The 12,396-nt window shown below is 27.0% G+C and overlaps 1 protein-coding gene across 1 annotated transcript in view; it reads right to left on the reverse strand.

Moving 5' to 3' along the window:
• Positions 1-12,396, reverse strand: part of LOC107436148 (RNA polymerase III subunit E) — a 126,871-nt gene that overhangs the window by 41,360 nt on the left and 73,115 nt on the right. The gene's annotated exons all lie outside the window — the stretch shown is intronic.

Here is a 12,396-nt window from a genome sequence, read left to right on the forward strand (position 1 = left end):
TTAGCTTTATTTACACGTTAAGAAATTTTTATTTAATTATTTAAACGTGATAGTAGTTGTTTGGTGTTGAATTACTGTTTGGCGAGATTGTATTGTGCCAGCCATTTTTCATCATAATGTAACCTTTCGAACTACTTACTCTTGTTCTTGTTGATTGAATTGTTAAGAGCGTATAGTCGCTCTCTAATACAAGTTCATGCGTGATCTAATTAATTACATTTGTTAAATATTTGTTAATTATTATACTGTCCACATTACCTTCAATTTCAACTATTGAGCTATCACGGGACCGTACAGTAGTTGTTGTTGTAGTTTAGTTACGTCGCACTAGAGCTGCACAATGGGTTATTGGCGACTGTCTGGAAAACATCCCTGAGGATGATCCGAAGCCCTTCGATGATTCGAAGACTTCAGTAGCCCTATGACCTGCTCGAAATCATGCACTTTACAACAGAACAGTTTGGCGAGGACCAATACGACACACCCTTGGTCCTTTCGTAAACTGATCCAAGTGGTCACCCACCTGCACACTGACAGCAGCCAATAGAATCATAAAATTTCAAGTTTTTTTAAACATGTCCGTCAGAAGAAGAAAAATGATCGAAAATGGAATATTTGTTCCTCATCAACAATTCTGTTTTCGAGAGAGTTTACAGCATTATTTTTATCAATTACTGCACTAAATTATCAATTACTACAATATTTATCAAATACGGCATTTTTTTTTATCAATTTATAGTTCAGTAAATGAGCAACACTTGTGATAAATATATATGATATAAGATATTATATTACGCCCGGTGGCTGAGCGGAAGCGCTTTGCGCTGTCGTGCCACAGGTCCCTGGTTCGATCCTGGGGCCGGGCAAGGCTGACTCAGCCTTTCATCCCTTCAGTGGGTCGATAAATGAGTACCAAGCACGCTTGGGAACTAAGGGGGTTCCGTGTTCGGCTGACCACCTGACCGGAACATCTGCTCCTGCACCACCCCAGAGCCCAAGGTCAAGAAAACCGCGATGGGCACAGTAGGCCTTCTCCCTCTAAGGGTTGTCGCGCCACTAAGTTTAATTTAGTATAAACTCTTAAATGCACTAATCTTTATTTGTTTATTTACTCGTTTCCTTCTTCTTTCTATTTTTGAGCCAAAGATAGTTTCAACAGCTTTTGGATTTTGTTACTGTTGTTGCATTCATAGTTAAAATGATGAATAAAATATTTTTAATTGGATTTCTTTTATTCCCCTCTCAACAAAAAAAAAAAAAAATGGATGTTGAAAAATAGCTTTTTTGAACTATTTCAATAATATTGTGCGTAATCTCAATAATGCATTAGAATGTGTTTTTAGTCAATTTCATAATGAAATTGAAAGGCACATATTTACCTCACTGAAAACAGTGACTTTCTGCATCAAAAATATTTTTTTTCATTATTCGGAACGAAATTATACCTATCAATTTAAAAGAATAGTTATTGTAAGATATTCTGTAAAAAATTTAGAATTCTGCGGCGCAATTTAAAAAATAAATATTAGAAACCTTGAATATTCACCATATTTATGATTAATTTTCCTTTTACTCAATATTTTTTTTTACTCAAACTTAGCCATATTTAATAATCCTATTATCAGTGATTATACTCTTTAATCACGGGGTTATGTAAAAAATATTATTATATGTAACCAATTTTGTGATGATGATTGAAAATTTAAGTTTTTTGAATAAATGCGATAATGATTTAAATATTTTATCTATCAGCAAAATATTTACACGGCGAAAACAATTCTGGTAAAGTTACCCAACTGGTAATGACATTTCTGGTAAAAGAAAACACAACAACCATAATTTTTTTTAATGATACCAAAATATATGGTATTTAAACCATTCATTTAGTAATTTTTCTATTCAGATACATGAATTGTTTACTGAGAATCCTGCTTTTTAAAATTATAGTTCCCATTACCACACATTCAATATAAAATAATAATTTGAAAAGTAAATTTAACCGAATAAATGGTTTTTATGCTATAATCTGAGGTATCATGATCAAATTATCAAAATCATTATAAAAGTGCTTTGGTAAAAATTACCGAGCTTTTTTATCTTTCCATATCCAGAAACACGGTAAATGTAAGAATGTACAAACAGTTGTGACCATACTTCTTTCTCAGTGTAGATTTCAAATAAATGTAATTTAGAGTACAAATAAAATGTGTATGAAAATATATTTTTGTCCGCATTTTCAAATAAGAATGACAAAAATTTTGAAAATTAAATGAAATAGAAAAAAAGTATCGAAGTAAATTGAAAGTAAAATTTTAACGAATTGATGAAAGCAATCGAAGTATAGTCTTCGTAAAGCAAAAATCTGAGAAAAAAATCAATTGTTGAATAATAAAGAGATTTCGCAAATTTACGTTAGCTTTCGTACGCTCCCGTTCGTAAGTAATTGCTCTTGCGCACTTCTAGTGCGCATGTGTCAGTCCTGTGAAATGTGCATGCTCCTGTGGAAAAAAATTTCAAACTTACGTAATTGAAAATAAAAGATTTTGCAAAAATCAGCAAGTCAAAAACGCTGACGTTGCAGAATATCATTTTAATTTGGGCAAGAAAATCAAAACAAACATTCACAATGGACTTAAACTATATCTTTAAAGCTACAATTCAAGATGCTTTGCTCTAAGTAAAATTGCAGTTGTGTGAGCAGAGAAATTTTGTAGATTATAGATTTTGATGAATTCAGCGATAAAGAATGAAACTTATTATTAGCAATAATAATATTTTAAAAAATACTATTGAACTTCGATTGATTATTTAACTTCTTTTAGCTAAATTGTAGAGTTAAAATATATAAATATAATTTATGATTTTAAATTAGCGAAAATATATCTAATTTTTTATGGAACTAGTGCAATTAGACAACCATATTGTCAAACAAAGACTAATAAAACCATATTTTTATTGAATGAATCAATTGTTGAAAGATCACACGATTCATTTCTAAGTTTCATCAACACATTTCTTCAAATTCGCATTCCATGTGCATGTATTTTGTTCGAAAGTAGGCTTAAACAAAACAACATTTAAAAGTTATAAACAGCATGCTTGTAGTTTTGTCTTTGTAGCGTAATTCACGCCAACATTACGTAAAGATCCGTAGCATCCTAAATAAACTCGAGCATTCGCAATTGCCTCCATCTAACACACAAGAGCGTTCGGAAGCTAACGTAACCGTACATAAAAATCTCCGTAATATTTGAGTAATCATACCTACGAAATTAAAATAATTCCATAACATGAATTTTTTAGTTTAAAATGTTAGCAAAATTTAACATAAATATTTGATTCTTGTTTTAATGAATAACGGAGAGAGTTTTGAGATTATTTCCATATTCGACAAAGGAATAAACTATTTTTATTTATACATTATCTCAAAGGTGAAATTGACCCTAAGAAGCTTATAATACATATTTTCAATCGGTTTCTAAAAATGCTAATCAAATGAAAAATATTTGTTCAAAATGATATAATGTAAATTTTCTTTAATGTAACTTTTTCATGAAGACGAAGTCAAATATGTGTTTACTTTGATTATAAAAATTTAATGTCTGCAATAATGCAACTTTAAAAAATTTAAACTTGAGGAATTATTTTAAAACTTGTACTACTGAATGCATATTTTTATGACATTGATAGCCTATGTCCACCTTTCAAATTGTTTTTTTTTTTTTTTTTTCCTTCTACGTTGAAATTTTTTCAGAAGGATGGGTGTTAACACTTAGTTAAACAGAGGATTAATATGTGATGATGCAATGGAAATTTTAAAAAATTGCGTGAAAGGATGGAAATTTCAAAATGTAAGCTTTTTGGATACAAACAATTTCTGATCTTGATAGTATTTACAATAATTCCTTACATTTTCCTTTTGATTTATGAATTTTTATAAAATAGTAATAAATAATAAGTATTTTCTTCTGGGAAAAGAATTACCATGTATTTAATGATAATAACACATAACAATTCTATTATATATGTTACATTTCCTAAACATGTCGATCTATAAGTGTTTGCTTTGTTAAAAAGTTATACTCGTATGTAATATCCAAACTGTTCTCTTAAGTGATATTTAATATTAAGTGTTTATTATAATGAAAAATTGGCTTAAGATGGAATGATACAATGGATACTTAAAAAATCTTTATTTAAAAATTTGTATCCTGAAATATTGGGCTATTTCGGAATAAATAGTTCAAGATCTGTTTATTTTTCTTCTAATTTGTGCATCTTTAAAAACAAGCGAAGTAATAACAAGTGTTTACCATGACGAAAAGTGACTTATAAATAATGATACAATGGGCATTAAAATTATAGAAAAATCATTTAAACTGCTTAACTTTCAATTCTTTGAGGTTAATATATTTTGCTTGAGTTCATCTTTTAAATAATTCATTAATATTTGCTTCTGGTTTGTAAAATTAGGAATTAATCTATCAAAAGAGAAGCATGCATTTAGTCATCAATTACATTTTCCTTTTTTGGTGACTCTTTACCAATATAATTTTTGACCTTAAAAAGAATTCTGTATGAAAAATTAATATTAAAAAAGCCTACACATTTCAAATAGTTATGTTTATAAAAAATATTAGTTTTTTTCCACGCATAAATTTTTCTGAAAGTAAACAACTGTTTCTGATAAATGAATGTAATGATTGTAAATTCTGAAAATCACTATTTCTGCTTCTGAATTTAATATTTCATAACATAATGTGTACTACAATAGTTTTTTCTTACTTTTCGAGAATTCAGCTGTTCAAAAAACTGACATCGTGTTGTGTTATTCTACATTTAAATATATATTAAAAAAATATTTCTGTTAAAAGTAAATTATTAATTATATTTTCTCAAATAGCATTACCATAAATAAATAACATTTTGTGAAAACACTAAATTGTTTTCTTAATTTTTAATGCTATTCATTTTAAACCTTGCTATTTATTTTATTAAAAATACTTTTTTCAGTTCACCTGCAGCAACTACTTTGAAAAAACTCTCTCTCGTATTTCTGCTGTCCAAATTGTATGAATTTTTTCTTCCTTCTCTCAAGAAAACCTGTTTTCAATTTTAATATTTTTTGTTAGTTTATAATCCGTTTCCTAAGAAAAGCAAAGATACAAAAGAACAATCTTAAAAACAAATGTTCTTAAAATAAATGTAAAAATTATGTGGCATTATTATATAATAATAAGACAGTCGAATCCCGCTATAGTGAACCTAGGATATAGTAAACACTCGGTTTTAGCGAACATTTTTAGCGATCCCGTGCAAACTCCTATTTAGATAATGGTTTTAAAAAGCTTATAGTGAACAGCTGAGAAATTTGTAGTTCGTTTACAAAGAACTAGAATTTCATTCCCGCAATTTTTTTTTATTTAGTCCTTTAACTTTAAACTTGCAAGTATGTACAGCCCACCCCATTTAGAAATTTTAAAGTGCATTAAACTCGTACTTCTATCTCTAAATACGACTTCTGAGCTGCAGCCCATGCATCAGGGTTTTATTCGCTGCTTAAAGTCTCGAATTTCATTTCAGCCATTTTTTTTCTTCAGTTCTTTAACTTTAAACTTGCGAGTATGTACAGCTCTCCCCATTAAGAAATTTTAAAGCGCATTAAACTCGTATTTCTACCTCCAAATACGACTTCTGTGTTGCAGCCCATGGATCAGAGTCTTATTCGTAGCCTTAAGTCCCACTACAGAAAACAACTGCTGTTGCGTGTTTTAAGAACTGAAGAAAACAACACGGACACAAAATACAACTCTCTTTCAGAAGCAATCGTGTTTTCTTAGAAAAATCATGGAGTTAAGTGACACCAACAATAATCCGCAACTATTTCCGACACGCAGGTCTTTCGAAAGATTTAGAAGAAAAAGACTCCAATGTAAAGGACGAAACGATGAAGACAATTTACCTATCACTATGTGACTAAAAACACAAGGAATAGACATTTATCCTAGGTGTTTTACAGAGCCATTTGAATGTTGTGATGATGAAGTGTTTGTTTCTGATACCTCAACCGATGATGACATTGTCTCCGAAATCGAACAAAAGAACGAAGCTATGGAAGAGCACTGAACAAATGAAATTTCAGCCTCATCTATACCTTAAGAAAAATAAGCAGTAAATATCCTGAATATAATTTTTTTTTTCTACAGAAAATGAAGATCAGAAAATCATGAATAGTAGATAAGAAAATTGATGAACTCTACTTAAAATCAATTTGTGTTCAGTTCAAAATCACTAATAACATAATCACTTTCATAAAATGTAAATTAAAATCAATTTCTAGCAAAGAAGTTTTTTCCCTTTAAGGTTTGATTTGTTATCTATTTAATTCCATAATAATATTTTTTTAACAAATAAAGTGAAATCACGATCATTATTTTCAATAATTCGGCTATCATATTCTAAAATATATTTTTTATTATATATGGATATAGTGAACCATCATTTATAGCGTACATACTCGGTCCTCCGATGGTTCACTATAGTGGGGTTTGACTGAAATATCTAGTATTAAAAATGAGTTATAAAGTTTTTTAAAACAAAGTTATGCAAATAATTCTGAAACTGTGCGTTGAGAAATGAAATTTGTTGCATTACGTTGTGGGCATACTTATTCATTGTACAGTTGACTTTAATTATTTTCTCAAAATTGGAACTGATAAACTGTGCAGCGATTTAATTTTGAAATTACTCATATTTTCAATTAATAACCATCATAATAAAATTAATGCATATATGATGTAAAAAATAATGTTACGTTTTTAAAAAAAATGTACTTGATTAAAAAAATTTGGACAAAACTACTAAAATACGGTAAAATTTACCTAGTTTCGGGCTCAATGGTAGCACCAAAACACTCGGTAATTTTTGTGGTAGCGCTTTGATAATGATTTTAGTAAAATTTACTATAAAATACGATTCTATGGGATAAAATTTGATAAATGTCGAAACATTTGGCAGTTTTATCATGGTATTTTAAAACAGGGAATAAAAACCATTTATTCAGTTAAATTTTCTTTTCAGTTTTGTATTTTTTTACTAAATGTGTGGTAATAAGAGTTATAATATTGAAAGCTGGAATTTCCGGTAAAACGTTAACACTTAAATGAAAAAATAAATAAATAAATGATTATAATACCGTATATTTCGATTTTATTAAACAGAATTATGTTGTCGTTTTTTTACTAGAAATATTGTTACCATACTGTACGGTAATTTTACCAGAATGTTTTGACTATGAAGACTGTCTCGTTCATTCATGATGGTTTAAAGATTTACGTGTAAATAACCAATATATTTAAGAATTGATAAAATTTAAAAAAAATTGGAATTTCAAGTTAGGATGCAATTTTTCTAACAACAAATAACCGTCATCGTTATTAAAATGGTAACTTTCAGGCACGCTTTGACTTTTTTTAAGTGAAAAATTAAAATATTTTTTAATTATCAAAAATTTTATTTTAAAATAATTAAAACAATAAAAATTTAAATTTAAAAATTGGAATAAGAATTATATTTTATAAATTATAAATATCATTAATAGTTATGCTATCGTAATTTTACTACACTATTTTTCAATTAGTTTTAGAGCAATCATTATTATTTCAGGATAAAAAAAAATCATTTGAAACTATACGCAAAAATCATTTAAATGTAGTTAATAAGCACATTCCATTTTTTTAGAAAACGCATTTTTGCAAAACGTATTATTTTATTACAATGACCTTAAAATACCAATGTATTCTAGCCTGTAAAAATTCCCATATTAGTTTCTTAAAATTTTATGTATTTAAAAATTATCAGAACATAAATACGCATGAAAAACTAAATTGACCTAAATTAATATTTATGGAATAATTCGATAAAAAAAGAATATAATATTTCATTTTTAGATAAAAGACGAGAATATTTTTCATGTTTAAAGAGCTTCCTCCTCAACGTAACTTATGATATATTTCACATTGCTAATGATAGATGGCGCTAGTACCAATACTCTTTATATGAGCAAGATACAAATTTTGAATTACAAATTGACTTACATTAATGTTCAAAGTAAATTAATTTTTAAAGTTATGCATGAAATATAATAAGATAAATGGTCCATAATATATAGGGGAATAATATTTATTCGCGAAATATTTTGAAATGCATGCATGTGAAACAAAATATCTTGAAAATAGAAAAATAATTACTGAAAATAATTATTTTAACACCATTTCAAATTTAAGAGGTATTTCTAAATCTAGAAAATTTTACTTTTTTTTTAAAAAATACAATAAATAGAAAAGTTTGAATAATAGGAATAAAATTAATGTTTTAAACCCTGAGGCTAAAAAGCTCATACAATAAAATAAAATAAAAAAATAAATAAAAAAAAAAAAAAANTAAAAAAAAAAAAAAAAAAAGCCTAAAACAATAATTATATTGATTATACATAATATCTTGAGCATAAAAGTCTTAGAAATTATGAACAAGAGCAAAGCTTAGTAAAGAAAGTAACTGATAAACGTTATTTTTTAGTTATATCATAGCCTAAAGGTAATTATTGTAATCGGAAATAGTATACAAATTATAATAATACCTTATTTGCTTACAGCCCAATCATTCTTATTATAAAATTTTCTTAATCATCAGGAGCTACTTTGTCTTATGAAATATAAAAGATTTACTTTAAAATAATAATATTTGTATTCTGGAAATTCCAGGGATGTGGGGAAGAAAAGGAAGTTTCCTACAAGGTCAACTTGAATCCTGTAAAAGAGGTTTATCCTGATGTTCTATCTCTTCACAGAGAAGCGATTGGTAGGAGGTTAAGGCTCTTTATCCGTACTCATAGAGGTGACCTGTTGTGGCACGCAAAATAGCCTTATGTGAAGAATTAAATTAATAATCGTTATTGTTAAGCGAAACTGATTTTACAAAAAAATTGAAATGTGGGTATAAAGCAGCGTTATAAATTAAAATAAATAAATAAATAAATATATGTATATATAAAAGCAAAAAAAAAACACGAAGAAAATTAAGAAAAACAATAAGTTTTATTTATTGCGCATAAGCTAATAAAATAAGAACTAATAAATAAGCTAATAAATAAGAACTAATAAAATAAGTTCAAAATGTAGAGAAGACAACCGAAAAAGAACAGAACAATGAAAAAAGGGGAAAAAAAGAAAAATAATAATAATAATAAAAAAAAACGGAAAAATAAAAAAAAAAATTAAAAATCCCGAAAATAAAAGATATAATCTTTTCATCAGCTCACACGATATTGATGCAATATTAGAAAGCATTCTTTTTTGCGGATATAATCATGTGAGCTGATGGAAAGAATATATCGTTTATTTTCCGGATTTTTTAATTTTTTTTCCGGTTTTTTGTTATTTTAATTTTTACTATTATTTTCCTTTTTTTTCATTGTTCTGTAATTTTTCCCTTGTTTTCTCTACATTTTGAACTGGATCATTTCGTTTTTTCAACTGTGAGTCATATTTTTGGGGATTTTTGTTTTCAAATGTGTGTTTAATACATATGATGCATTTATTCAAGGTTTTAATGGCCAATATTAAAAAAAGAACAAGCCGAACGCATTAAAATGTTTGGTCAATGCAACCCCAGCTGGGGCTACTTCGGCTTAAACTTTAGTATTCGGGAAATCACGGCTCTTTTGAAATGGAGGTAAATGACTTTTTTTTTTTAACAATTAAGAATACAATAAAAACGCGTTTACGATTGTCAAAATCCCATTGTTCAATAACGCGGTTTGATAATGAGTCAGGCAAATGCTAATTATATATTTTAAGGAATAATTCTCCGTTTTCAAACGTTTTCAATTAATTTCCAATGAGTTCGGAAATAATGTTTAAACTGTTTATATCTAAAAATATTTTTTATTTGTGTTGTTTATTTTTTTAGTTGTTTTTCTACTTTTTTAAAACATTATTCTCTGACTCATTTATATGTTTCATTTATCGGTTGTATGTCTCAAAGTAACCATATTGAAATGACCTTATTAAGGAATTAAAACATATTTTTGAAAGAAAAATTTCACATTTTTCTTCTATCTTAAAGGCACAAAAAATTATTTACATTCGTTTAAATTTACTAATATACCGTGCGATAAGATGTATCGTCACCGAATTTAAGCGAATCCTTAAAAATAAAAATTTCACAAAGACTAATTTTTTATGAATTAATTTATTTGGATTGAAAGCTAATGAAACATTTTATTTGGACGTTAATTAAAGAAAATAATCAAACCAGCAAAGAAGCTCTTCGTATTTTTATACTTAGAAAGCAACATATATTAGTTGTCTTATTAACCGTCCATCCCTTAAGACGAGCTTGTCTCGTAATTAAGCGTTGAGAAAAAATTTACTACCTATTAAAACAGCGTCCTCATTAAACGTTTTATAATTTTCTTCTTTTTTTTCTCCTTTTTTTTCTACGGATATGTTGCTGAGATGTAAAATGCTAGTGATACTGTCAAATTGCAAATTTTATTCTTCAAAAAATAATAAAGAAAAAAAAACGTGAGTAACAGTGCTTTTAAAAAAAATATTCTGGTTTATTGATTGACAGTGCGTGAATATTGAGCAATGAAGAATAGCTTTCGAAAGCAAAGTTAAGAAAAAAAACTACTTCTTTGTACTTTGCGATATTATATTGGGAACACAGTTCTTTAATCAAATATACTTAGTATAATTATTATTTTTAAGGTATTCTCAAGTACTTTGTACACTGATAAAAAATTGTATGGTCAAAACTAGCAGAATATGGTAAAATATACCGTTTTTCTGGCTCTATGGATGCATCAAAAGGCTCGGTAATTTTCGTGAATGAAAATTGAAATTTTCGTTTTACCTTTTTATTCATAAAATACTGATAACATCAAAACTATTTAATCCAATAACCCAATTTTAATTTTTTGAAAAATATCAAATTAATTCAAAAATATCAAAATTAAGTACATTGAACCAATAGTTAAGAAGTAATTAGGGCTTCGTGAATGAAAATTACAATTTTCGTTTAACCTCTTTATTCATAAAATACTTATAACATCCAAACTATTTAATCCAATAAACCAATTTTTTTTTTTTATTTAACGTAAAAAAGTACATAAGAAATAATGTCTCTCTAGTCTATATAACAATGTCAGACTTGAAAATATGTATAAATACGAAACTGTACGTTTTGTGCTGGAAAGCTTTATTTAACATTTGAACTAATAATCCAATCAAATTTGTTTCGGTCTCAAGATTCAGCAAAGGAACGTATCTTTATTTGCTTTGATAGTAAAGCCAAATATGCAAATAAGTATAGGGAAAAAATGCACTTTTCATACATAAAACCCTAATAACTTTCAAACTATTATAATTGGGTTTGCTTTATAATCAAAGTAAGCTAGCTAAGCTTTGAAAGCTAGTTTAAAGAAAAGTAAATCAAAAACAATACCTCACTAGTATAAATAGCAATATTTAAATCTATATCTTTACACTCTCTGCTTCCCCTACAATAGCACTTAGACGGTATATAAAGTAACCCAGCATCTTAAAATCACGTTCATTGCATGTACAAACAATAATACAAAAAATTATATTTATAGCAAAGTGCAAGACTTATTAAATGCAGATTTTGCACTAAACATTTATTTATACCCATTACAAACTGAAAAAAAAGCTTAATAATAATTATTATTATTTCTAAAAAGTTTGGTATAGATTACAAGACTTATAATGGATAAATTAAAAGTAAAACTAACAGTGAAGTGTTTTTCAATATAATTGAATAATCTATTAAAAATATTGTCTGGTTTTTATGATATAAAGTATGTTTTATATCATCATTATTCGAAACATTTTAGTCAGATTTTCTGTAAGTAATATTTTTTTACAACATACTCTCAATAAATAATTTTAAAACATTAAAAAATTTTAAAAGGAGGAACTTAAAAAATTTTTATTGATTAACTGTAACTGTCGTCAGAAATATTACTTTTGTGCATAACCCGTTTTTTAAAATTGTTCTTCAATAGCAGATAATTGGTTTTAATGAATAAAATTTTATTTTTGTAACTTATTATTGTAAAATTCAAAACTTTCATAATTGATATAAATTCTAATTAAAAGTTACAGGACTTATCATAAGATAAATCTATCGAAACATACAAAAAAAAACAAGATTTTTTATATATTAAGAGAATTTTTTTAGCTTTTTTCAATATTTTAGCTTTAAGTTTTAAACGTATTTTGAATATTGAATATCACTAAAATTAATTTAAAAATAAAATAATTATCAAGTGTTACATTTGGAATATTATTTTTACCAAGATATATATATATA

Source organism: Parasteatoda tepidariorum, chromosome 1, assembly GCF_043381705.1.
Source record: "Parasteatoda tepidariorum isolate YZ-2023 chromosome 1, CAS_Ptep_4.0, whole genome shotgun sequence".
NCBI lineage: Eukaryota > Metazoa > Arthropoda > Arachnida > Araneae > Theridiidae > Parasteatoda > Parasteatoda tepidariorum.